General features: G+C 44.9%; 1 protein-coding gene across 2 annotated transcripts in view; it reads right to left on the bottom strand.

Moving 5' to 3' along the window:
* Nucleotides 1–27,534, bottom strand: part of DHRSX (dehydrogenase/reductase X-linked) — a 403,310-nt gene that overhangs the window by 283,453 nt on the left and 92,323 nt on the right. The gene's annotated exons all lie outside the window — the stretch shown is intronic.

The raw sequence follows: 27,534 nt of genomic DNA on the forward strand, positions 1-27,534 counted from the left end.
TTGTTTACCTCTAGATGTACCGGATCGATGGGTCTGTCCTTTCACTTATGTACACTCACCTAAAGAATTATTAGGAACACCTGTTCTATTTCTCATTAATGCAATTATCTAGTCAACCAATCACATGGCAGTTGCTTCAATGCATTTAGGGGGGTGGTCCTGGTCAAGAAAATCTCCTGAACTCCAAACTGAATGTCAGAATGGGAAAGAAAGGTGATTTAAGCAATTTTGAGCGTGGCATGGTTGTTGGTGCCAGACGGGCCGGTCTGAGTATTTCACAATCTGCTCAGTTACTGGGATTTTCACGCACAACCATTTCTAGGGTTTACAAAGAATGGTGTGAAAAGGGAAAAACATCCAGTATGCGACAGTCCTTTGGGCAAAAATGCCTTGTGGATGCTAGAGGTCAGAGGAGAATAGGCCGACTGATTTAAGCTGATAGAAGAGCAACGTTGACTGAAATAACCACTCGTTACAACCGAGGTATGCAGCAAAGCATTTGTGAAGCCACAACACGCACAACCTTGAGGCGGATGGGCTACAACAGCAGAAGACCCCACCGGGTACCACTCATCTCCACTACAAATAGGAAAAAGAGGCTACAATTTGCACGAGCTCACCAAAATTGGACTGTTGAAGACTGGAAAAATGTTGCCTGGTCTGATGAGTCTCGATTTCTGTTGAGACATTCAAATGGTAGAGTCCGAATTTGACGTAAACAGAATGAGAACATGTATCCATCCTCTGATGGCTACTTCCAGCAGGATAATGCACCATGTCACAAAGCTTGAATCATTTCAAATTGGTTTCTTGAACATGACAATGAGTTCACTGTACTCAAATGGCCCCCACAGTCACCAGATCTCAACCCAATAGAGCATCTTTGGGATGTGGTGGAACGGGAGCTTCGTGCCCTGGATGTGCATCCCTCAAATCTCCATCAACTGCAAGATGCTATCCTATCAATATGGGCCAACATTTCTAAAGAATGCTATCAGCACCTTGTTGAATCAATGCTACGTAGAATTAAGGCAGTTCTGAAGGCAAAAGGGGGTCCAACACCGTATTAGTATGGTGTTCCTAATAATTCTTTAGGTGAGTGTATGCAAATTATAGATATGTATGCCTGATTGATGTTTTTTTCGGTTATGTATACAAATACTAGATATATACAATCATTTCATTTGCCTTATTATGCACCTGTACCATTGTATTTTATCATGATTTTGTAGCTGTCACTTTTGTAACACGCCCACTGGGTGTGGCATGATCACATGATCTGCACTTTGATTAAGTCACCTATATATTTGCCTTCACTTGGTTTGTATCTCTGCTTGAGAAAGGCTCATTTTTGGAGCCGAAACGTTGCACCGTATGGTTGAATAAAGAAAAATTTCACTTTCATCCAGCTGGAGTGCCATCCTTTTTCTGGATTTATTGATTGGGGTAAGAGGTCGATTCCCCTGGAACGTGCACCCAATTTTCCTGATTGCAGTCAGTGCCGCCATTTTTCTTCTATATCTTTGGCTTATTGGCTGAGCACGACTCACAGCTTTTTCCGCACTTTGCTCATTTTTATTTTTCATCATGTCGAATCCTGAATCTATTTCAACCTATGGTTGTGTGTACACAGCAGAAGACGCCGAGCGCATACTGCGCGACATAGGAGGAGATATAAATATATATATAAATCTGCACAGTAAACTGAGCAGACCGATTAGAAAAATGGATGTTTCTGATCAGCGCTCAGCAGGTGCAGAACGCACGCACACAGATATTGTGTGCGCAAAAATCTACACTGTTTGCGTGCGTTCTGCACCTGCTGAGCGCTGATCAGAAACATCCATTTTTCTAATCGGTCTGCTCAGTTTACTGTGCAGAGATATATATATATATATATATATATATATACACACACATACACACACATACCTATACACACACTCACCTAAAGAATTATTAGGAACACCATACTAATACGGTGTTGGAACCCTTTTTGCCTTCAGAACTGCCTTAATTCTACGTGGCATTGATTCAACAAGGTGCTGATAGCATTCTTTAGAAATGTTGGCCCATATTGATAGGATAGCATCTTGCAGTTGATGGAGATTTGAGGGATGCACATCCAGGGCACGAAGCTCCCGTTCCACCACATCCCAAAGATGCTCTATTGGGTTGAGATCTGGTGACTGTGGGGGCCATTTTAGTACAGTGAACTCATTGTCATGTTCAAGAAACCAATTTGAAATGATTCGAGCTTTGTGACATGGTGCATTATCCTGCTGGAAGTAGCCATCAGAGGATGGGTACATGGTGGTCATGAAGGGATGGACATGGTCAGAAACAATGCTCAGGTAGCCCGTGGCATTTAAACGATGCCCAATTGGCACTAAGGGCCCTAAAGTGTGCCCAGAAAACATCCTCCACACCATTACACCACCACCACCAGCCTGCACAGTGGTAACAAGGCATGATGGATACATGTTCTCATTCTGTTTACGCCAAATTCGGACACTACCATTTGAATGTCTCAACAGAAATCGAGACTCATCAGACCAGGCAACATTTTTCCAGTCTTCAACAGTCCAATTTTGGTGAGCTTGTGCAAATTGTAGCCTCTTTTTCCTATTTGTAGTGGAGATGAGTGGTACCCGGTGGGGTCTTCTGCTGTTGTAGTCCATCCGCCTCAAGGTTGTGCGTGTTGTGGCTTCACAAATGCTTTGCTGCATACCTCGGTTGTAACGAGTGGTTATTTCAGTCAACGTTGCTCTTCTATCAGCTTGAATCAGTCGGCCCATTCTCCTCTGACCTCTAGCATCCACAAGGCATTTTTGCCCACAGGACTGCCGCATACTGGATGTTTTTCCCTTTTCACACCATTCTTTGTAAACCCTAGAAATGGTTGTGCGTGAAAATCCCAGTAACTGAGCAGATTGTGAAATACTCAGACCGGCCTGTCTGGCACCAACAACCATGCCACGCTCAAAATTGCTTAAATCACCTTTCTTTCCCATTCTGACATTCAGTTTGGAGTTCAGGAGATTGTCTTGACCAGGACCACACCCCTAAATGCATTGAAGCAACTGCCATGTGATTGGTTGACTAGATAATTGCATTGATGAGAAATAGAACAGGTGTTCCTAATAATTCTTTAGGTGAGTGTGTGTGTATATATATATATATATATATATATATATATAGAGATAGATAGAAATGGACAGCACATCCAGTAGAAAAAATATTTCAAAGTTTATTCAGCCACAGTGGCACAAGAGGCGACGTTTCAGCTCAAAATCCTGAGCCTTTCTCAAGCATGCTTGAGAAAGGCTCAGGATTTTGAGCCGAAACGTCGCCTCTTGTGCCACTGTGGCTGAATAAACTTTGAAATATTTTTTCTACTGGATGTGCTGTCCATTTCTATCTATATACCTTGGGTAAGCAGTGACAACCCTGGACATAGCACCCGTTATATTGTTATGTTTTGGTGCTGCCACATTTTTCTATTTTGTATTTTTTATATATATATATATATAAAAATAAATAAATTTCAAGGTTTACACATTTCACACCGCAATAAAATAAAAATGGCCCGTCCATCCCAAAGAGTATACTCAGCATACGACAGGCTTGCCACCGATACGGAGTCCGCCATTGAGGGAGAAGAGGATGCCACTTTCCTCTAATCCTCTACCCCCTCATCATCATTATCATCCGCTGATGAGGGACCCTCTAGAAAGTGCCCCAGAAGCAGCCCCCCAGAGTGAGCCCATATGGACCCCACCCGCTGACGATTATCAGCCCCAAATTCCGAATTTTGAGGGTAGCTCCGGAATACAGATAGACTGTGCAGGCTTCACTGAACTAGATTTTTTCTAAATAATCTTCTCTGAAGCATTTGCAAATTTAATGGTGGCCCAAACCAATTTATACGCCCAACAATTCATTGATTAGAACCCTACATCGGCATATGCTAAACCACTAGGTTGGACCACAGTGCAGCAGAGATGATGAAGTTTTGGGGACTCGTGCTGCATATGGGCGTTGTAAAGAAGCCAAACATTAGACAATATTGGAGTTCGGACATTTTCTACCCCTCTCCAATTTACAGTAAGACAATGACCCGGAAGCGATTTGAGTCTATTAGGAAATTCCTACACTACAATGACAATGCACAGTGCCCACCCCAAAACGACCCAACATTTGACTGTCTAATCAAGGTTAGGCCCGTCCTTGACCACTTTAAACACCAAGTATGCAGAGGTGTACAACCCAGATAAAAATGTCTGTGTAGATGAGTCCCTATTACTTTTCAAAGGGAGGATTAGATTCCGCCAGTACGTGCCTAGCAAACGGGCAAGGTATGGCATAAAGATATACAAACTTTGTGAGAGTAGCTCCGGGTACACCCACAAGTTCCGCATTTACGAAGGGAAAGATTCCCGGATAGAACCCTCAGAATGCCCCCCATCCTAGGATTTAGTGGGAAGATCGTGTAGGACTTAGTGCACCCACTGCTGGATAAGGGTTACCACCTCTACGTGGTTAACTATCATACCAGCATACACCTATTTATGTCCCTAACTGCCAGAGGTACTGTGGCTTGCGACACAGTGCGCAAAAATCTGAGACGCCTCCCTAGATCTCTGGTAGGGCAACCATTAAGAATGTGTAAAAGTAGGGCTTTCCTCCATGAGAACATGCTGGTGGTTAAGTACAAGGACAAGAGGGGCGTCCTTGTACTGACCACCATTCACACCAACACCAGCTCCACTGCTCCTGTACGAGGTACCACAACCACTACCCCCAAACCAGTTTGCATCCTGGACTACAACAGGCATATGGGAGGGGTGGATCTTTCAGATAAACTTCTGAAGCCCTACAGTGCCACACGAAAAACTAAAGTGTGGTACAAAAAGCTGGCCGTACAAATTGTACAGATGGCAATGTGCAATGCGTACGTGCCATTTCAATCTGCAGGCCACACAGGAACTTTCCTTCAGTCCCAAGAGGTGCTTATCAAGGCCCTAATATTTTAGTACTTCAGGAAGTCATGGTACATGTGTTGTACCAGGGCAGCATTTTCCAGGGCAAGTCCCCCAGACAGCAAGGAAGGGAAGGACCCAAAAAAGATGCAGAGTGTGTTCCAAAAGAAGAATAATGAAAGACACCATTTACCACTGCGAAACCTGCCCTGAAAAACCTGGTCTGTGCATGCAGGAGTGTTTTAAAATCTACCACTCATCCATAGAGTAGTAAATTAATTTCATCCATGATGTACCCTGTAGTTTTACCAACTGATATCTCTGATTTAGTCTGCATAGCTTACAGATCCACTTTTCACCAGCCACTACATATTCATTTCTGAGAAACACCTGTTAGGTCAAAAAAGTGCCCTTTCCCCCCTTAAAATGTTCGTACGGGGGTGCTCTTTCCAAAGTGGGGTCACTTGGGGTTTCTAATTTCTGGGGACATCAGGCATCTTTTAAATGCGACATTGCACCTAAAATCCATGTCTGCCAATTCAGGCCTGCCAGCAAAATCTATATTTTACTGTTTGACTCTAGAGCCCTGCTGTGTGCCCATACATCATTTTTTGAGCACATATTGGATGTTACCGTATTCGGGGGGAAATGGAGAACAAAATGTGGGGTGTATTATGTCCTGTTACCCTTTGGGAAAGTGAAAAATGTGGTTGTAAAGAAACTTTTTTGTGAAATTGTGCAATTTTTCATTTTCACTGCCAAGTGTTTCCTAATTCTAGGAAACACATTTGAGGTCAAAGTGCTCACTACACACCTTGAAAGATTCCTTGAGGGGTGTAGTTTCCAAAATGGGGTCACTTTTTGGGGGTTTTCCACCTCAGGGTCTCTTCATATGTGACATAGCTCCCAATTACCGTTCCAGCTAAATCCGCTCTCCAAAAGCCATATGGTGCTCCTTCCACTCTGAAGCCTGCTGTGAGCCCACACATCAGTTTTTGAGCACATATGGGGGGTTTCTGTAAACTCCACATTCAGGGCAATACATTTTGAGCTTTGTTTGGCTGTTAACCCTTGTTGTGTTGCAGAAAAAATAGATTAAAATAAAAAATTTGCTAAAAAAAGTGATTTTGAAATTTCATTCCTATTTTCCTTTAATTCTCGTGGGGCAACTAAAGGGTTAACAAAGTTTGTAAAATCAGTTTTGAATAGCTTGAGGGTTGTAGTTTCTAAAATGTGGTGATTTATGGGTGTTTTCTAATATGTAAGCCCCACAAAGTGACTTCATAACTGAACTGGTCCTTAAAAAAAAAAAAAGTCATTTTCAAAATATAATAACCAACGCCAGCTTCTGCTCGGACCTCCGGGGCACGGATGGTGCAGGACTGCACTCCCACAGCGATAAATGTAAGCGATTTCCAGCCAGCGGTATTGGTAAAATCTATTAAATTTAATTTTTTCTCAAATAGTTACAAAAGGTAAATACAAAAACGGGCCTCACATACTGACGCATTTCGGGTACACGCTTGTAGCACCCTTAGTCATAGAGTCAAATTTACCACTGTCATGAAGTACAATATGTGACGAGAAAATCTCAGAATGGCCTGTATAAGTAAAAGCGTTTTAAAGTTACCACCACATAAAGTGACACGTCAGATTTGCTAAAAATGGCCTGGTTAAAGCGGGATAAAGCATATTTTTCCTGTTTTTGCTGCTGTTGTGGCCTTGTTTTGCATTTCGGATTTAATTTTGTTTGTATAGTTTTTCAGTACATTACATTTCATTTTTAAAGGGAACCTGTCACAGGGATTGTGGGTATAGAGCTGAGGACATGGGTTGCTAGATGGCTGCTAGCAGATCCGCAATACCCAGTCCCCATAGCTCTGTGTGCTTTCATTGTGTAAAAAAAACGATTCCATACATATGCAAATTAACCTGAGAGGAGTCCAGTACGTGAGAGGAGTCAGGGACAGGACTCATCTCAGGTTAATTTGCATATGTAAGAAATAGGTTTTTTTTACACAATAAAAGCACACAGAGCTATGGGGACTGGGTATTGCAGATGTGATTGCGGCCATCTATCAACCGATGTTCTCAGCTCTATACACAAAACCCCGGTGACAGGTTCCCTTTAATTTACATAATTTTTATTCTTCTTCATGATCAAAATGTGTAAAAAAAACTCAGTTTAGCAGTTCTCTGAAGACCCTCAATGAGGTTTTAAACTTATTGTACAGGTTGAAATGATTAAGCTGATATTATAGTACCGTATATACTGTTTGTGTATAATCATTTATGTAATAAAAACGTACTAGGGTGGGTTCACATCACGCTTTATGCCTCTGACGTATACGTTAAAAAAAAAAAAAAAAAAAGATACAAACACGGTAAAAAAAACATACACTTTTTTTTTTTTTTTTTACAATCGAACACTATGGTGAATGGATGCCACTGTATGGCATCAGTCTGTGGCATCCGTTTTACGTATAAGTGTTTTTTTGTATATGTTAAAAGGATGGGAAAAAATTGTGATGTGAAAAAATAGCATGTTTATTTGTATGGTTTTTCCAGCTTAAATTCTAAACCCAGAAACACATATTTAGTGAATATTAACCACCTACAATCCCCCTGCATATATTACTTTACCTGGACTCATCTGACTCCTCAGCATCCCTCTGTTGTGGTTATTTTTACGTTTCAATAGATTTTTTATTTTTTTACTATAATACAATACACTGTAACACATATATTTCAATACACCACTGTCTGAGAATGCAAAGTTCCAAGGCAGCTGTTAGGCCTAATTCAGGTACCATGGCGTATAGGAGGGAACATATGCACATTCAGGAATATTTTCATCAGGCTGTTTTGCATGACTTACAGATAGTATAAAAGAAAGTTACAAACTAAAAAACTGCAAAAACAGCAGATGAGAGCATGCATGTGGTATAACAACTAACAAAAAATGAAACAATAATGCTGGTCACACAAGGACTCCACTTCTAGATCCTCTGTAAACTTGCCTTGTGGCCAGCTAGACCAGTTTAAAGAGGTGCTAGAATGAGGGGATTGGAAGGGGTTGGCAAACTGCCCCATCCCCCCCTTCACCACACACACTTTACTGGACCTATAAATGGGAAGATTACTTACCTGCTTCCTGCTCCTTCTCCACCAGGCCTGTCATGCTCCTGTCATTCTGGTTTGACATCGACAGAGCCAACCACTGGCCGTGGCACACAACAGATCACCTTGAATCACGTGACCATTTGTCATGACGCAAGGGGAGTGGGTCATCAGCTGTGCCGATGTCAAACCGGATGTTTACAGCGATGGAGGCCAGCGGAGCATCTCAGGCCTGGAGGAGAAGGAGCATGCGCCGGGAAGCAGGCAAGTCATCTTCCTTTTATAGGTATGGTAAAATAGGTGGGGGGTGGGGGGATTGCCAAAACCCCTCACATTCTTGCACAACCCCTTTAAAGGAATTATATAATGTAACACAAAGCCCCTCTGTAGATGCCGCTTCAGCCCCTTTTCCTTTTGCCTTAGGCCTCATTCACACGACCGTATGCGTTTTACGGTCGGCAAATTGCGGATCCGCAAAAAAATGGTATGGCATCCGTTATTTTTGCGGATCCATTGTAATAATGCCTATTGTCCGCAAACTAGAAAAAAATAAGACATGCACTATTTTTTTTGCGGGGCTACGGAATGGACATACTGATGCGGACAGCACACGGTGTGCGGTCCGCATTTTTTGCGGACCCATTGAAATGAATGGGTCCGCATCCTATCCGCAAAAAAAACGGATTGGACAAGGAAACAAAATACGGTCGTGTGCATGAGGCCTTAGGAACAGGCATTGTGGCCCCCAGTTTGTTTCACACGGCCCATGATAAAGCAGGCCAACCCTCTGTATCAGCTCCCACACACTTGCTGCCTCTATGATTTCACTACATAGATATTTAGGAAATGGCACACACAGATAATACACCCAATTCTAATGCTTACAATAAGGCTATAATAAGGAATGTATGTAACTTTTAAGAATGGGGATTTTTGTTTCCTTGATTGAATTTGGCTCAGTCATTTACAATCAAGTCACTGCAAAAGCTTTTCAAACCGCTTCCATTATTCCTAGTCTGAAAAGAGCAATCGGCTCTCGACAATCCGTAGTCATTTCTACACTGGAACAATATTTATATATGAACATGGCCAAACTACTATAATTATGGTTTATTTCTATGTACCGTACGTAAAAGCTGCTCATATGGAACCAAAATTGCTTCAAAAGTTATCTTTATCTATACCAGGGCCCTTGTGGTTGTTTCCATTCCCTCTGACGAAGCTGGGCAGTTAACTGGCGCGGCGTAGGGACAAGAAGGGACATGTAAGGAGTCAGGAGTGACACGGGAGGGTCGCCCTTTTGAGGGTATTTGAGTAATTTAAGTAGGGACTTGTAGGGGAAGAGACCCAGCATGTGGATCCCCTCCTATCCCTACCTATATCCTAATCAAGGGTCAATTACCTCTGATAATACTCCTATGGTATGGTTCAGCAATTTTGAGGTTGCACCACTGTGTGCAATTGTTTGTTTATTGTCTTCAATAGGCTATTATTTTAATTGGATATTAAAAGTTAAGTATTAATTATATTTCCAATATGTTGAAAGGGAACACCTTTGTTCACCCATATAGTGGAAAAAAATATAACATCAGGGAGGTACTACACATGCCGTTCCAAGTTTATCTACAGGATCGTCTGTCCCTGTAGTTTAATCTATGTGGGGGAGACGACCATGGAGATCAGAGAGCGTATCAATGAACACAAAAGTACGATAAGGAAAAAAATGCTAGACAAGCCAGTGGCCAAACATTTCGCTGACAGTGGACACTCTGTCAGCCAATTGAGATTCCGTGTCATCGATTCAGTGCAAATTCCAAAAAGAGGAGGTGACAGGGAACGTATGCTAAAGAAAAAAGAGCTAAAATGGATTTTTACTTTACAAGCTCTACAACCTCATGGATTGAATATTGAGTTTAATGCAAATAATGTAGACAGAGTACCTTTTAAAATATTGAGGTCCAATTCAGTATATTATGTTTTTACTGGGTATTTTATGGTGTATATATATATATATATATATATATATATATATATACATATACATAATTGTTTTACACTTCCTTATTCACAGAATAGAAATATTTATTAGCACATTACTTATATGATCATCTGCTCCTTTTTGTATTAGTTGATTCTGTGTCATAGATGTATGTTCTTGGCATCTGATTGATGACAATACCTGTTGATAATGGCAGTGTGAAGCATTCTTGTCTATACATGGATCCAGTTGGCGACTATATGGGCCTTTTGTCTAAACAATCTGCTTAATATATATATATACCAGACATAGTTTTTTTTTTTTTTAAACTCGTTTTATTGAAGTTTAACAACAAACATGGTTCATCACATTCTGGAGCAGTGGCAACCCACGCAGGAGAGCCACTAGCTCCACAGCATACAATCAAAGTGCACAGTGCGTTGGGTAAGTATCCACAGTATTCCACAACCTGACATCAAGAGGCACCATAGACCTGCGTTCTAGTATTCAGACACCCAGCGCAGTGGGATCCTCTGACACGGAGTGTAAATGCATAGATTGCAAGGAATGAGTAGAAAAGCACCACTCCCCCCACACTCTCTGAAATTCCTTTGGGCACTTTCTATGAATGTATACCACTTTCTCCATCGTCATCGCATGGTTCATCAAGGTCTTCCATTGGCCCACCATAGGGGATCTTTCCGCCATCCACCTCAGCGCTACCGCCTTCCTGGCCAGGAAGAGAGCTTCCCCCAAAAATACTCTCTGATAATGTGTCCACTGTTCCTCCTCCAATATTCCCAGGATACATATTTTAGGACAGACCCCTATCGAGACAGGCACCATTGTGGAGAGGATTTCTACAACTTTGTCCCAAAAAACCTGTAAATACCTACATCCCCACATCAAATGAGAGAAATCAGAACTCTCCTCTTGACATCTATGGCACCTGCTGCTGGGCGATCTCCCCATCTTATACAGCCGAAGAGGGGACAAATCGCTCCTATGCAATATGAACAATTGTGTCAGCCTATTATTTACCGATGGGGAAACCTTAGTGGGTACCAGCAAAGCCTCCTCCCAATCTTCAGCATCAAGAGTTGGAATGTTAACCTTCCATTTTGCTTCTACCTCCAATGGTTGGAGAATCATGCGATCACCCAGCAAATATGTATACAGTATAGAAATAATGCCCTTAGGTCCCTGTGATCTTAACACCCCTATCAAAGGATACTTAGAAATACTGCGACTCGTCCCTCTAAACTGAGCATTCAGGGCGTGCCTTAATTGAAGGTACCTATAAAATAAAGAATGGGGAATCTCAAACCTCTCTTGTAGTTGCTGTAGAGTCCGCAATACACCCCCATCATACAGCTCAGCCAATGTCAGCACCCCGCACCCTTTCTATGTCACCGAGCCCTCCAAATTTATCAAGTGTGGGAACATGGGATTGTCCCAGAGTGGAACTACATCTGGTAAATCTACATACGAGTTGAATTTGGCTGCTTTCCAAACTTGGTTAGCCAGTCTATGAGCAGGAAGTAACCTCCTGGAGACTCCAGCACAGGCCAGAGAGTAGATAAACTAAGATGTTCCCTCAACCAGTACTCCGGCCCTGGTAAATCACCCTGTTTAACCCATTCCGCTACATACTTCAGCTGGCCGGCCAAATAATATAGAAAAAAATTCGGGTAAAGCCACTCCCCCCCTTGTCTTAGATCTCTGTAGCACTTTCTGTGAAAGCTTCCTCCTAGCCTTGCCCCAAACAAAAGCCGTAACCAGGTGTCACGGCTGTATGTGAGCAACTAGAGCATACACAGAAAATAGAGCCACTGACCGGACCCAAACTAGGGAGGATAAAGAGTGACCCCTGTCAGACCCTCAAAGCTCTCCCTATGCTGCTAAGCACATACCCGGATCCTAATAGTGGAACGAGGCATGCCCGCGTACCTAAGACTGATGACCACTGTAACCCCTACAATAGTGGAAGGGGCACGGCCACCGGTGCCCTGCTCAGTATATGGATGGAACCGTGGTCGCCTCGGATCCGGTCAGAAAACAAACAGATACAATACAATGTCTGCACACTTAGCTGAAGGAGCTGCAGCAGCAGAGAAGACGGATCCAAAGACAGGTGGCAATATCCGGAGTACTTGCTGCAGCAGAACACAGGTCCAGTGAAATGATAGCTTACAAGTGAAGATACTCAAGCAAGAGCTACAACTCAAATGAGAAATATAATCCACACTCTACAAAGGAGGAGGGGTGATTTAAAGGCAGAGAAATCAAACATAGGAGGAACAGCTGGGAGGAAGGAAACAGAAAGTAATGACCTCATCCCAGGGGCGGAGAAACAGAGCAGTGAGAACTCCTCCAAGCTCTGGTAGTGACATCATCACAGGGGTGGAGAAACAGAGCTGTGAGAACGTCTCAAAGCTCTGGTAGTGACACCAGGGAGTGCAGCCTATCAAAAAAGGCCTTGGGTACCGGGGCGCATGCGTGCGACAGGAGATACAGACCTTTGGGGAGCAAAATCATTTTAACTAAATTCAGTCTCCCCATCACAGAGATCGGCAGTGCCTTCCATGTCTTAAATTTATCAATAAATAGGGACTCTATCGGTTCTATATTTCTCGCCACAGACACGCAAGGGTCCCCTGTGATCACAATGCCAAGATATTTAAACTGGTCCACTACTGGTAAATTATGTATACACTCTGGCCAGCCGTGATCCCAAAGAGGCATGATAGCTGATTTCGTCCAGTTTATGAGCAAGCCCGAGTATGTGCCAAACTTCTCTATTACCTCAATTGCACTGGGAAGGGTCCGCTCAGGCTCATCCATAAACAGGAGGAGATCATCCGCGTACAGGCCTATCTTCTCCTCTCAATCTCCTTTAGAGATTCCTTTGAAAGACCCATCCTGCCTGACACGTAAGGCTAAATGCTCGATCACCACCGCAAACAAGAGGGGTGCCTCTATGCAAAGTAAATGAATCCGACTGGGTTCCATTCACTAGTATATTTGCCTTAGGTCTCTGGTACAAGATCTCAACCCACCGTATGAACCCTGGTCCAAACCCAAATTCCTTCAGGATCCGCAACAGGAAAGGCCACTCCACAGAGTCAAAGGCCTTGGCCGTGTCAAGTGACGCCAGAGCCCATTCACGACCCTCCGCTACTCCTATCTGAGCAATGACCTGGGCCCTCCTGATATTGTCAGAGGTGGTTCTCCCCGGCATGAATCCTGCCTGATCCTGATGTACTATAGACGTGATCACTTTGTTTAAACGGGAGGCTAGTAACCTAGTCAGAATTTTGTAGTCTAAATTTAGCAATGAGATCGGCCTGTAAGAACCACACACAGTTGGATCTTTATCCGGCTTTAATATGACAACAATAGTAGCATCATACAAGGTCTCAGGTAGCTGATGGCGCTGGAATGATGCTGAGTACAGTTTAAGGAGTTGGGGGCTGAGAATCTCACTGTACCTTGAGTAAACTTCTATCGGAATCCCGTCCGGGCCCGATGCATTCCCAGCTGGTATATCATGGATGGCTAACTGGATTTCTTCCAGGGTTATGTCCTTATCTAGGAGGGCTATATCCGCCGCATTTAGCCTAGGGTGTTCCACCTCTGAGATATAGTCATTCAGTTCCCTCTCTGTGTAATGAGCTGCTGAACTGTACAGTGATTGGTAGAACCGCTTGAATCCATCAAGTATTCCCTCACCGGATTCCACCAATTGTCCCTCCGGGTTCAAAATTCGTAGTACCGGGGGGGACGATTGATTGGTTCTAGCAATTTGAGCCAAAAGCTTACCCGCTCTATCTCCCGATTCAAATGACTGCTGCTTCATGAAGAACATTTTACGTTCACTTTTCTCCTTGAGATACAGCATATATGACCTACCCCTAGTCATCCACTCTATCCTATTCCCTTCTGTGGGGTCAGAGCAAAAAGAGGCCTCAGCCTCCCTACATTTAGTGTGCAAGTCCAATTCCTGGCGAGACGCGTCCCTTTTTACATAAGATATTGGGGACTTTAAACATCCCCTCAGGTAGGCCTTCAGGGTGTCCCACAATAATAAACCCTCCGTCTCATCTCCCTGCACATCTAAAAAAACTCTCAACTGATCAGGAATCCTATCATTTTGTGTCAATAGGGAAAGCCAAAAGGGATGGATTCTCATTTTCCCCCCTCTAGATGCAACCCCGGGAATATCAAAACGTGCCACAACCGCAGCATGATCTGAGGGGCCCTGCGGCTCATAGGTAATTGCTACCAAATCCGTATAAATAGCAGCGTTGCCCAGGACGTAGTCGATTCTCGAAAGTGACCCCCTAGCGGGAGTGAAACAGGAGTATTCCCTCAACTGCGGGTTCCTAAGTCTCCACAAATCCACCCATCCCATTTCTGCAGCAATTCTAAACAGTGTAGTTGTCGAATGGACCCCAGACCCCCTCCCATCAGACGGTCGATATCTGTCCAGCTCCTCCTGCATGACCATATTAAAGTCTCCCATACAGATCAGCCGGGCCGAGGGATATTGCGCCGCGAACCCCAGAATAACATGAAGAAGTGAAAGACTAGCCGGGGGGGGGGGGGAAGTTATATAGGTTGATTATAACATAAGGGATGTGGTTAATAAAGCCATACACTAGTAAGTATTGTCCCTCTGGATCAGCAACAGACTGCTGCGGTTCCCACAGGAGTCCTTTGCGCACTAATATGGCCGTACCTCTAGAATTTGATGTACCATATGACTGAAGTGACCACTGCACCCTGTTTAACAATTCTGTGCCCAGTGTCAGCCGTCAGATGAGTCTCTTGAAGTCCCAGAACGTGAGGGCAATAGCGTCGCACATCCGAAAATACTGCTATCCTTTTGTTCGGATCCCCTAAGCCTCTCACGTTCCAGGACATCACCGCTAGAGATCCCATAGCTCAAGCATAGGGTTATCCCTCCAGTAGTGCAGGATACTATCTGGCAAGTAAGAAGAAACCTCACTCAGTATAATAATTCGCCTCCCAACCACACTCCCATTGAGAAATTGATGCGACCATGCCTTCAGTAACTTAAAGGGACTCTGTCACCACTTTCTAACCCCCCCTTTTAAAAGTATTGTTCTCTCCATGGCGCCCTTGTGATTACAAAGGTGTTGTTATAACATAAATTCGCCGTCTCGTTTTGATAAAAATACCTTTTATCTAACCTGTCAATCTTGTGGATAAGGTGCCCAGGGCGTTTCTGAAGGTCTGAAGCTGCCGCCCGCCGCCGCCGCCGTTGGTGCCCAGCTCCTCCCCTGATCCTTTCAGCGCCGCCTGAATGTAAAGAAATCCGCCTCCAGCTCTCGATCAGTGCCCCCTCCTCCTTTTCAAAGATCCCGCGCGTGCGCACAGGCCTGTGCCTGATGCGCCCGTGCGGACATTTAGAATCAGCCTCATTGAGCGAAGTGCGCATGCGCGCACTTCGCTCAACCTCCTCATAAGACGAGCACTGCAGCCAGCCACTCAGAGCCTGCCAAGCGCTGTATGGAGCCGCAGGCTCTGAGTGGCTGGCTGCAGTGCTCGTCTTATGAGGAGGTTGAGCGAAGTGTGCACATGCGCACTTCGCTCAATGAGGCTGATTCTAAGTGTCCGCACGGGCGCATCAGGCACAGGCCTGTGCGCACGCGCGGGATCTTTGAAAAGGAGGAGGGGGCACTGAGCGAGAGCCGGAGGCGGATTTCTTTACATTCAGGCGGCGCTGAAAGGATCAGGGGAGGAGCTGGGCACCAACGGCGGCGGCGGCGGGCGGCAGCTTCAGACCTTCAGAAACGCCCTGGGCACCTTATCCACAAGATTGACAGGTTAGATAAAAGGTATTTTTATCAAAACGAGAGGGCGAATTGATGTTATAACAACACCTTTGTAATCACAAGGGCGCCATGGAGAGAACAATACTTTTAAAAGGGGGGGTTAGAAAGTGGTGACAGAGTCCCTTTAATAAACATATAACATAACAGGTGAACACCTAACACCTCTAAACAGACATCCAATGTATGCATCATAGTGTTAGTAACGTGGCAATATATATTCGGGGACCAGTGCAGGAAGAAGATGTTGTGCCCGCACAGGTAGCCGATCATTCCCCGTTCAATGTAAAATAATGTAGCTGCAGGTGCAACTAAGCCTCAATAGGTGCATATATGTATATCCAGACCACCCATGAATCTATATCAACAACAGAACTAGATCAATGGTCACAATGATCTGGTATCCAAGAATACATCACATTACATTCAAGTAAGGCAGAAGATTGCACCGTAAAACAAGGATAATTAACTCAGTGACAAGGCGCCCATATCATGCCTTTCTAAGGGCCCAACAATACTTGCAACTCAGTCCCGATGTCTCAGGTCAGCGCGGCCTTGGACGTCTAGCAACCCAGTCCTCAGCTTCCTTCGGATCAGTGAAAAATATAGGCCGATCACCATCCACTACACGGAGTCGCGCCGGATACGCCATCGAATACTGCAAATTCAATTCCCTGAGGCGCCTTTTAACCAAGACGAAGGTGGCCCTTTTCTTTTGTAGATCCGCAGAAAAGTCCAGGAAAAGCGACACATTGGCATTATCGTGCGTCAATGCACCCTTGCTCCTCGCTTGGCTGAGAATTAAATCCCGATCCTTCCAATTTAATAGACGGGCGAGCAGGGGCCTCGGTGGTGCGCCCGGAGGCGGTGGTCTGGCCGGGACTCTGTGCGCTCTTTCCACTGCATAGGCCGTAGAGAACGCGGTATCAGGAAACTGGGCCTTGAACCACAACTCTAGGAAGCTGGCAGGATCTCTCCCCTCCGCCCTCTCTGGCATCCCCAGAATCCTCACATTGTTGCGTCGGGCCCGATTCTCCAGATCGTCGCACTTCTGTCGCCATAGTCCGACAGCTCTCTCCACCTCCGTCAGTCTCGAGTCCAGCGGCCTGGTGTAGTCCTCCAGCTCCGACACCCGGTCCTCTGTTTGCTTGACTCTCTCCCTCAACTGTTGCACGTCCTGTCTCAGCAGACCCAGGTCGACACGCACCTCCTCTATCTTGCACGTAAGGGAGGATTGGCAGGAGGATATCGCTGTGAGGAGCTGCACAGAAACCGCTTTCAGCATGATCTCAGGTTCCCCAGCATTTTCGGTCTCCGTCTGCTGTGCGGCCTGCCCACGCGTCACCGCCGCACGTGGAGTAGAGGGAGCCGCGGCGCCATGTTGGTTTTCCTGGTTGGTTTTCCTGGTTTTCCTGGCGGACTGTGCCTTGCTGGGACCCATATCGTGGTGCCTGGGCTTCCTCCTTCTCCTCTGCACTTGCCACTCTGTGTTTGAGGAATGCAGCTTGGCAGGATTAGTCAGGATAAGTTTCAGGGACCGGAGCCGCTCTCAAGTGCGTGCGGTCATGCCGGCAGTTAACCACGCCCCCCAGACATAGTTTTATGTGGGATATATGATGGCGCTTTTTTTAGGTGCATTTATTATAATACACTGCTCAAAAAAAATAAAGGGAACACTTAAACAACACAATGTAACTCCAAGTCAATCACACTTCTGTGAAATCAAACTGTCCACTTAGGAAGCAACACTGAGTGACAATCAATTTCACATGCTGTTGTGCAAATGGAATAGACAACAGGTGGAAATTATAGGCAATTAGCAAGACACCCCCAATAAAGGAGTGGTTCTGCAGGTGGTAACCACAGACCACTTCTCAGTTCCTATGCTTCCTGGCTGATGTTTTGGTCACTTTTGAATGCTGGCGGTGCTTTCACTCTAGTGGTAGCATGAGACGGAGTCTACAACCCACACAAGTGGCTCAGGTAGTGCAGCTTATCCAGGATGGCACATCAATGCGAGCTGTGGCAAGAAGGTTTGCTGTGTCTGTCAGCGTAGTGTCCAGAGCATGGAGGCGCTACCAGGAGACAGGCCAGTACATCAGGAGACGTGGAGGAGGCCATAGGAGGGCAACAATCCAGCAGCAGGACCGCTACCTCCGCCTTTGTGCAAGGAGGAACAGGAGGAGCACTGCCAGAGCCCTGCAAAATGACCTCCAGCAGCCCACAAATGTGCATGTGTCTGCTCAAACGGTCAGAAACAGACTCCATGAGGGTGATATGAGGGCCCGACGTCCACAGGTGGGGGTTGTGCTTACAGCCCAACACCGTGCAGGACGTTTGGCATTTGCCAGAGAACACCAAGATTGGCAAATTCGCCACTGGCGCCCTGTGCTCTTCACAGATGAAAGCAGGTTCACACTGAGCACGTGACAGATGTGACAGAGTCTGGAGACGCCGTGGAGAACGTTCTGCTGCCTGCAACATCCTCCAGCATGACCGGTTTGGCATTGGGTCAGTAATGGTGTGGGGTGGCATTTCTTTGGAGGGCCGCACAGCCCTCCATGTGCTCGCCAGAGGTAGCCGGACTGCCATTAGGTACCGAGATGAGATCCTCAGACCCCTTGTGAGACCATATGCTGGTGCGGTTGGCCCTGGGTTCCTCCTAATGCAAGACAATGCTAGACCTCATGTGGCTGGAGTGTGTCAGCAGTTCCTGCAAGACGAAGGCATTCCCGCCCGTTCCCCAGACCTGAATCCAATTGAGCACATCTGGAACATCATGTCTCGCTCTATCCACCAACGTCACGTTGCACCACAGACTGTCCAGGAGTTGGCAGATGCTTTAGTCCAGGTCTGGGAGGAGATCCCTTAGGAGACCATCCGCCACCTCATCAGGAGCATGCACAGGCGTTGTAGGGAGGTCATACAGGCACGTGGAGGCCACACACACTACTGAGCCTCATTTTGACTTGTTTTAAGGACATTACATCAAAGTTGGATCAGCCTGTAGTGTGTTTTTCCACTTAAATTTTGACTGTGACTCCAAATCCAGACCTCCATGGGTTAAAAAATTTGATTTCCATAATTTTTTTTGTGTGATTTTGTTGTCAGCACATTCAACTATGTAAAGAACAAAGTATTTCAGAAGAATATTTAATTAATTCAGATCTAGGATGTGTTATTTTTGTGTTCCCTTTATTTTTTGAGCAGTGTATATTAGCATTGATTATGTATTGGATCTATTGTTGCACCCTGTTCGGATCTCTAGGACCTTTGCGTGTCACGTGATAGTCACATGATCAATGACGCGCCTGACATGTGACCATGAATAGCGTTGTCTATTGGTTCACATGCTGCGCTTGCTTGGGGAGGAGATCGGCCTCTTGGCTGACAGTGGCGACGGCGTCCCGCCCACTCACAGACGGGATGACATCACGGACATGCGCGGTAGGACCATAGAGACGCCGAGAGGTATGGCCAGTGTGGAGGTGCAGCTGGAGGCTGCCTAATGAATAACAGGTACTTTTGACCTTTGAAGCAACATTTCTATTGGCAGCAACGATGGTTTTAATTAGCGCACAGGTGATATTAAGTAGTATGTCTTCCTTATTGGTTATATTTTGTCACATGGGGGGCTCATTATAGTATTTATATGTTCAATGAATTTTGTACCAGTATACTTGAGAAAGGCTACTGTGTAGCCGAAACGTCGTGTATTTGTGTGTGCACTCTTGGTCCCCAAATAAAAAGTCACACTGGATATGCTGCTGTGAAACTCTCTCTTATCTACTTGTACTTATGGGATGGCGTTGGATTGGCGGTTCCACCACGGCTGATGCATTCCGGACAGGTCAAAAGATCCATTTTGTGCTGCTCTACAATTATTTTTTACTACTTTAAAGGGAACCTGTCACCGGGATTTTGGGTATAGAGCTGAGGACATGGGTTGCTAGATGGCCGCTAGCACATCCGCATACCCAGTCCCCATAGCTCTGTGTGCTTTTATTGTGTAAAAATCTCACATCTCAGGTTCATTTGCATATGTATCAAATCGTTTTTTTTACACAATAAAAAGCACACAGAGCTATGGGGACTGGGTATTGCGGATGTGCTAGCGGCCATCTAGCCACCCATGTCCTCAGCTCTATGCACAAAATCCGGGTGACAGGTTCCCTTTAATAAATTAAGCTTAGCCCTATATGGAACAGATTACCAGCATGTAGCAACATGCTATTTTAATTGCATCTCTTAGCCACTAAATGCTACTAATTATTCTTTCTAGTTGGGTAGATTTACAGTTTGTTTTTGTGCTGCCTTTTAAAAACACTTCAAAAATGCACTGAAAAAAAAACACAAATATAAAAATAAAAATAAATACTAAAATATGCGTTTTTGGGAAAGCTGCGGTTTTGCGATAATTGTGTGGTAACTGCTCATGCAGTTTTACAGGTGAATCACATTAATTTATAGTGTACCTAAACGTTTAACTAAACTTTATTAAATCCTATTCTAAATGTGCTAAAACTAATTTTTGTAATGCACTTTATATTTTTTTTTACTTTTCCATGCTAAATAGGCACTTGAACTTCAGGTGCCTGTCACGCTTTAGAATTCGTACTCTCATACAGTGCTGTGTACTGGAGTATGGATTCCCTGTGGCTGCTCTGAGCACTACAGTATATCAGGCTTTAGCAGAGCAGACACAAACAGGAAAGAAACGTCTTATGCGAGTGCCTCTGCCCTGTGTTTGCTCCGCTCAGCTAATAGCCTGCATACCACATTAGTGCAGGCTATTAGCAGAGTGGAGCAAGCGCAGACCAGGAGCTCACATAAGACAGTACATGGCGCTGTATCGAAGTGTATATTTCATAAGGTAAGTGTATTACAATGATTTTAGTACATTTAAAATAGGATTAAATAAAGTTTAGTTAAAAGTTTAGGTACACTTTAATAAAGCACTCCCACAAAAAATGTTATTCTTTGACCGGTTAGAAAGGTACATGATGTAAACTGTAGTGAAAGTAATCTTCTCATCAGTGACTGTATTTGTGAGTTAAAACCTCCCTTCTGCTTGTTTCCAGATGCGGATCCGTCTGACAAATGCATTGAAATACCGGATCCCTCTCTCCGGTGTCATCCAGAAAAAAACGGATCCGGTATATATTTTTTTCACATTTTTAAAGGCCTGCACATGCGCAGACCGGAAAGCCGGATCCATCAATGCAGCAATTTCTTGAACACTTGGTACCGGAACCGGCATTATTACATTTCAATGGAAATTAATGCCGGATCTGGCACTCCACAAAGTGTTCAGGAATTTTGGCCGGAGAAAATACTGCAGCATACCGTAAAAGGGACGGAACGAAAGACATCCTGATGCATACTGAACTGATTGCTTTCCATTCAGAATGCATTAGGATAAAACTGATGCATTTTTTCCCTAGGACGGAACTCAATACCGGAAAACTTTAAACGCTAGTGTGAAAGTACCCTAACTGTTCTGTAATATTAGGGATATTTCCCAAATCACGTAAAAACCATTTACGTGAAACAATCCTACATAATAAAAGCACTATGTGAGTGTGCTGTGTCCGTGTGCCGATTTATACACTGGGCATGCACTGGTACCTATCAGCACACAGCACTCCACACGCCACCCGCACCAGCGCGCCGACCAATGAGCAAACAGCGCTACACACACCCCTTCCCGGGAGTGCTGGGGACCTCTGATTCTGGACCCCGGTTATCTGTCAGCACAGGGGGCACATGTTAGTTCCCGCAGTGGCCACATCCTCCTCGCTTCAATTTCGCCCTAACCCTGCTCACCAAAGTCAGGAAATGGCCGCACAGTAGCAAGTGAGGGAAGCTATCACAGGCAGGGAGCATTACATACGTATTACACTCCAACCCCCATCATTGTATACATATTACACAGGGATTTTATTATGTAGGGTTACACTGGTGAGTGCGAGCTGTTCTCTTCCACACGCGCTTTTATTCACCTGTATGATTGTGCGCCGTTTTAATCCCCTATATGTCTGGACGTCTTTGTGGCTAAAGCCCCGTCAAACATCATGTAAGGCAATAGAAATCCCACTGAGCTTTATATTCTGTTACCATGCCTGGCCTGCTGTGTTACTGAGGTGCAGCAGTGGTGCTCACAGCTTCTCCGAGCAGGTAGGTAAATTATAGGCATGGGTGCTGTGAATACCAAGTAGTGTCCTGACCCTCATGGTCAAATGACTGAAAATGGATGGAAATCCTGTGCCCTGGGTGCCGAATATGTAAATGTGATGCCAGGTCGTAGTGTCATCACGGCGCCAGGTAAGTTGGTGAAACCGAGGGGGTCGGGGCGCAGCTAAGGCGCCGGAGTGCAAAGCGTCATAACAACCAATGACGTGCACTCTGGGTGTCAGGAGGAGGGATGGCACAAGGGGGGTGGGGGGAGGAGCTTCAGGAGGAGGGATGGCACAAGGGGGGGGGCTTAAGGCGCTGGGCTGGGGCAGAGGAGCTGAAGGCGCTCGGCTGGGGAAGAGGAGCTGAAGGCGCAGGGCTGGGGAAGAGGAGCTGAAGGCGCAGGGCTGGGGAAGAGGAGCTGAAGGCGCTGGGCTGGGGAAGAGGAGCTGAAGACGCTGGGCTGGGGAAGAGGAGCTGAAGACGCTGGGCTGGGGGAGCTGATGGCACTGGGGGATAGCGGAGCTGATGCACTTGGGCTGATCACGCAGGGGGGAACGAATGGCGTTGGGGAATGATGGCAGGGGGTCTGATGAGTTTTTATAAAGGAAAGCAGTCTCAGCACCACCAGTCAGTGCCAGCCGTTTCAGCCATCAGTCAGTGCCACCAGCCACAGCCACCAGTCACAGTGCCAGCAGTCTCAGCCACCAGTCAGTGCCAGTGCCATTTAATACAAACTGTTCCTACTAATGTTTATGCACTAATGTTCTAGCGCCCATTATTGTAACCGGCTTAATGTCTAGTTGATAATATAATTCCCTTTCGTTTGCAGGCAGCATGTCCTGCTAATGATTAGGAAAGCTTGTTAATAGCAGATGGGGACAAAAACACCCTAACCAATTCTCGCATAGTAGACGCTGTTTATTCACTGCTGCCTTAATGAAAATGCTAAGAAATTAATTAAGACATTCAAATTGTAAATTATGTAATATGGGCAGTAATAGCGACGCTGAGACAAGGTGACCTAGCCAGCTATCCAATGAATTATTAATGATTCAGTCACAGTGCACACCTTCTGCTGTAATGTTGATCTTAATCAACATTACAAAATTGAGCTTGTGTATCAGAAAGAAATTGTATTTACAAGGCAAAATACCAGCTAAGAGTTACCATAAACTTCTCTAAAAGTTTACCCTAGTGTCTGCAACATCAAGGTCAGGTCTTAGAAGCTTCTATGAATATTAGTTCATCAATACATCATGTGGTCATGGCCCAGGAGCACTGACACGAGGTCATACAGCAATGACATTTACACTCACCTAAAGAATTATTAGGAACACCTGTTCTATTTCTCATTAATGCAATTATCTAGTCAACCAATCACATGGCAGTTGCTTCAATGCATTTAGGGGTGTGGTCCTGGTCAAGACAATCTCCTGAACTCCAAACTTAATGTCAGAATGGGAAAGAAAGGCGATTTAAGAAATTTTGAGCGTGGCATGGTTGTTGGTGCCAGACGGGCCGGTCTGAGTATTTCACAATCTGCTCAGTTACTGGGATTTTCACGCACAACCATTTCTAGGGTTTATAAAGAATGGTGTGAAAAGGGAAAAACATCCAGTATGCGGCAGTCCTGTGGGCAAAAATGCCTTGTGGATGCTAGAGGTCAGAGGAGAATGGGCCGACTGATTCAAGCTGATAGAAGAGCAACGTTGACTGAAATAACCACTCGTTACAACCGAGGTATGCAGCAAAGCATTTGTGAAGCCACAACACGCACAACCTTGAGGCGGATGGGCTACAACAGCAGAAGACCCCACCGGGTACCACTCATCTCCACTACAAATAGGAAAAAGAGGCTACAATTTGCACGAGCTCACCAAAATTGGAATGTTGAAGACTGGAAAAATGTTGCCTGGTCTGATGAGTCTCGATTTCTGTTGAGACATTCAAATGGTAGAGTCCGAATTTGGCGTAAACAGAATGAGAACATGTATCCATCCTCTGATGGCTACTTCCAGCAGAATAATGCACCATGTCACAAAGCTCGAATCATTTCAAATTGGTTTCTTGGACATGACAATGAGTTCACTGTACTAAAATGGCCCCCACAGTCACCAGATCTCAACCCAATAGAGCATCTTTGGGATGTGGTGGAACGGGAGCTTCGTGCCCTGGATGTGCATCCCTCAAATCTCCATCAACTGCAAGATGCTATCCTATCAATATGGGCCAACATTTCTAAAGAATGCTATCAGCACCTTGTTGAATCAATGCCACGTAGAATTAAGGCAGTTCTAAAGGCAAAAGGGGGTCCAACACCGTATTAGTATGGTGTTCCTAATAATTCTTTAGGTGAGTGTATATTAATTAACCTATCTCTTCTTAACTACCTCCGGAAGAAGGCTGCCCCGAAATGCACCTCGGGAGTCGATTCCATTCCGGAACTAGGAGACCTGGGTAATACTCCTTTATTATGCTTGATGTATATTTTCATCCACTCGCAGTATACTTTTCATACGGCCACTGTGTTGATGTAACCATATAGGTATAAATGTTGGTTAGGCTATCATATACTAATGTATATGCATATATGGGGTCATTTATCAAACTGGTGGAAATTAGAACTAGCTTAGTTGCCCACCTTTCATTTTTGACTGCCCCTTTGGAAAATGGTGGAATCCGATTGGTTGTTATGGGCCACTAAGCCACTTCTACTTTACACCAGTTTGATAAATGACCCTAATAATTTTTTACTATTATTGCTATATGTTTTAAACCCACATACAAGGTTGGCCATGGCACTGTAATCATTGGTATCCATATCTTTCTAAGGCTGGGTTCACATCATGTTTTTGCCACAAAAAACGTATACATTAAACGGATGCCTCATATGAATGCTGTGGCGAAACCAACCTCGCCACTGGGTTTCGGAGGGGCCTGGCTACCAGCCTCTTGCCTCAGGATTATGGCCCATACTAACTTTAAAGGAGCAGACAGACCGGCCGCACAGCTTAAATCTGTCTTTGCAATTGTATTTTGTTATGTGAGGGTACCCAGATAGCTAATTTTATTGTATTTGTGTATTCTGAGTGCCGTTCACCTAATGATATGCACTCAGACTTGAGCTATCTGGGAATATGTTAAATGTCTGTGTTTGCTGTGGGGGTATGACATTGTGTGTTTGGGTGGTGATTTCTGTTCTGTTGTCCCCACATGTGTATTGGCGATTTCCCTTTGTCTTGAGAGATAATTGGATTACTCCTCGGGTGTCTCCAGGGCAGAGAGGAGGAAACCATGATGCATTGTGGGGATGTATTGGGTCTGTGTATCCTGCAGTGCTGCATATCTGTCCTGTGTCACAGTCTTCATTCTGGTCCCCTAGGGGCATGTCCACCAGATGGGGACCTGCATAAATACGGGCGGGTAGCCCTCAATAAAGTGTTCCTGTTTTATCCTTCATCATGTTGAGGCTGATGTTTGGGTAACTGATCGATGCTGGGGATTGCTATAAGCTGGGAGATTTGCTATACTCCCCTGGCTATAACTACTAGCTCTTTTAAGAGCTGTTCCTGCTCTCTGGTTTTAGGAGAGGTTCACCCACTGGAGCCTGGAGCCTTGTCGTAGGTCCAGGGAGGGTAGGAGACGGTGAGACCTCAACCAAGCTTCGGCGGTTCATGGGGTCTGCAGTGCGTACGGTGTCAAGTGGAGTGCTTGGAGTCCTCGGAAAGCACTAGGAGCAACTATCAACGGAGGTACCCGGTCGGGGTGCTAGGAGATCCGTTATAGATGCCATACAGTAGCATCTGTTCACCTTAGAGTTCCATTGTATAAAAAAACGGATACATTAGCGTATGTGTTATTTTTATTACTAAACTCTGCAGGATAGAACTGCGTGATGTTCTGTGCTGTTGTATATCTGATGTGAACCCACCCCAATCTATTACTGATATGCTGGTCTCCTCCAGTGATGTCACCTCTAGTTTTGGATTCTCATTAGAGATGAGCGAAGCGAGCTTCGGATGCTACTTCGCTAAAAAAAAGTTGCTATATTTTTACTGTATGGAGATTCATCTCCGGACAGTATTAGGATGAATGGGCTCTGATGAGTCGAAGTAAGTTATTCACGAAGTGGCGCGAGACTTCGTTGAATAACTTCGGTAAATCGATTATTGCAGTGAAAAAACACTTCAAAACTTGGAACCAAACTCGGCTTAGGTTCAGAGTGGTACCCAAGAGGAAGCGTCAGCGAAACGCGCGTCAGGGTTTGGTGTTCCCCTCCAGGTCCTCGGTCTGTATTTGATTTTTCCTTGGAACAGAAGCCAAGTTCGGTTCCAAGGTTTTTCACTGTAATAATCAAATACCGAAGTTATTCAACAAAGTCTTGCGCGACTTTGTGAATAACTTACTTTGTTACGAATCTCCGTACAGTATTATTAACGATTTTTTTAGCAAAGAGACTTCGGATGTAGCATCCGAGGTCGCTTCGCTCATCTCCAATTCTCATAGCTTAAATTCTTTATATGTTTGATATTTAAAGGGGTTTCCGGGTGTTTTATAGTAATGAACTCCCAGCCCCCCAGTTGATCAGCAGTCTTAAGAGGCCACCGCGCTCCAGTGAGCGCTGTGGCCTCCTCGCAGCTCATCAAGAACTGCACCATTCAATGGATAGCAGCTATGCATTGTATCATAGCTCAGCCCCATTCACTTGAATGGGACTAAGCTGCTCCTAGGCCATGAGATGGATGAACATGACTTCACTGGCCTAGGAAGAGGTTATGGCGGTCCAGTTAGATGGGACATTGCCAAGAAGAGTCTGTCTTCAGCTTTCTACGGAGCGCTGAAGACTCATATGTGTAACAAGTCAGATAGGCAGGGTGATGAACAGCGATAGTTCGGGCACATGTACATAGTCAGTTAGAGCTTTGATTAGAAGACTCCTTACAACCTGTTTTCTAGGACAAAGAAACATCTTTCCCTGATACAACAATATACAAAAATGTTCAATATCCCTGTGCTTACAAAGTACTGATATGACAGGTATGCTTTAAGACAGAGATAGCTGTCAGCCATTGATGTCGCCTCCCCATGAACAATAAAATGAGGAGAAAAGATATAAATGTATAAATTACAAGTTTTACTGAATCTTTTCCCACAAAACTATACATCAGACTGCTCAGCTCCTCCTGCTCTATAGCATGCTTCCTGCAGATTGTGCTGCATTTCATGGGCAACAGGTCCTCCTTAAGGCATCCAAAAAAAGAAACGCATTCCATAGATACAAACTGGTTGAGTTCTAACCTCTGCATTTTAAATGTAAAAGACAAAACCATCATCATAAATCAGGACTCGGCGTTCCTATGTAAGGGGGTATTCATAAACATTGGTTCTCTTCTAGATTGTATTCTAAGACATCTGTATT

This window comes from Bufo bufo, chromosome 3 (assembly GCF_905171765.1).
Source record: "Bufo bufo chromosome 3, aBufBuf1.1, whole genome shotgun sequence".
NCBI classification, from domain to species: Eukaryota; Metazoa; Chordata; class Amphibia; order Anura; family Bufonidae; genus Bufo; species Bufo bufo.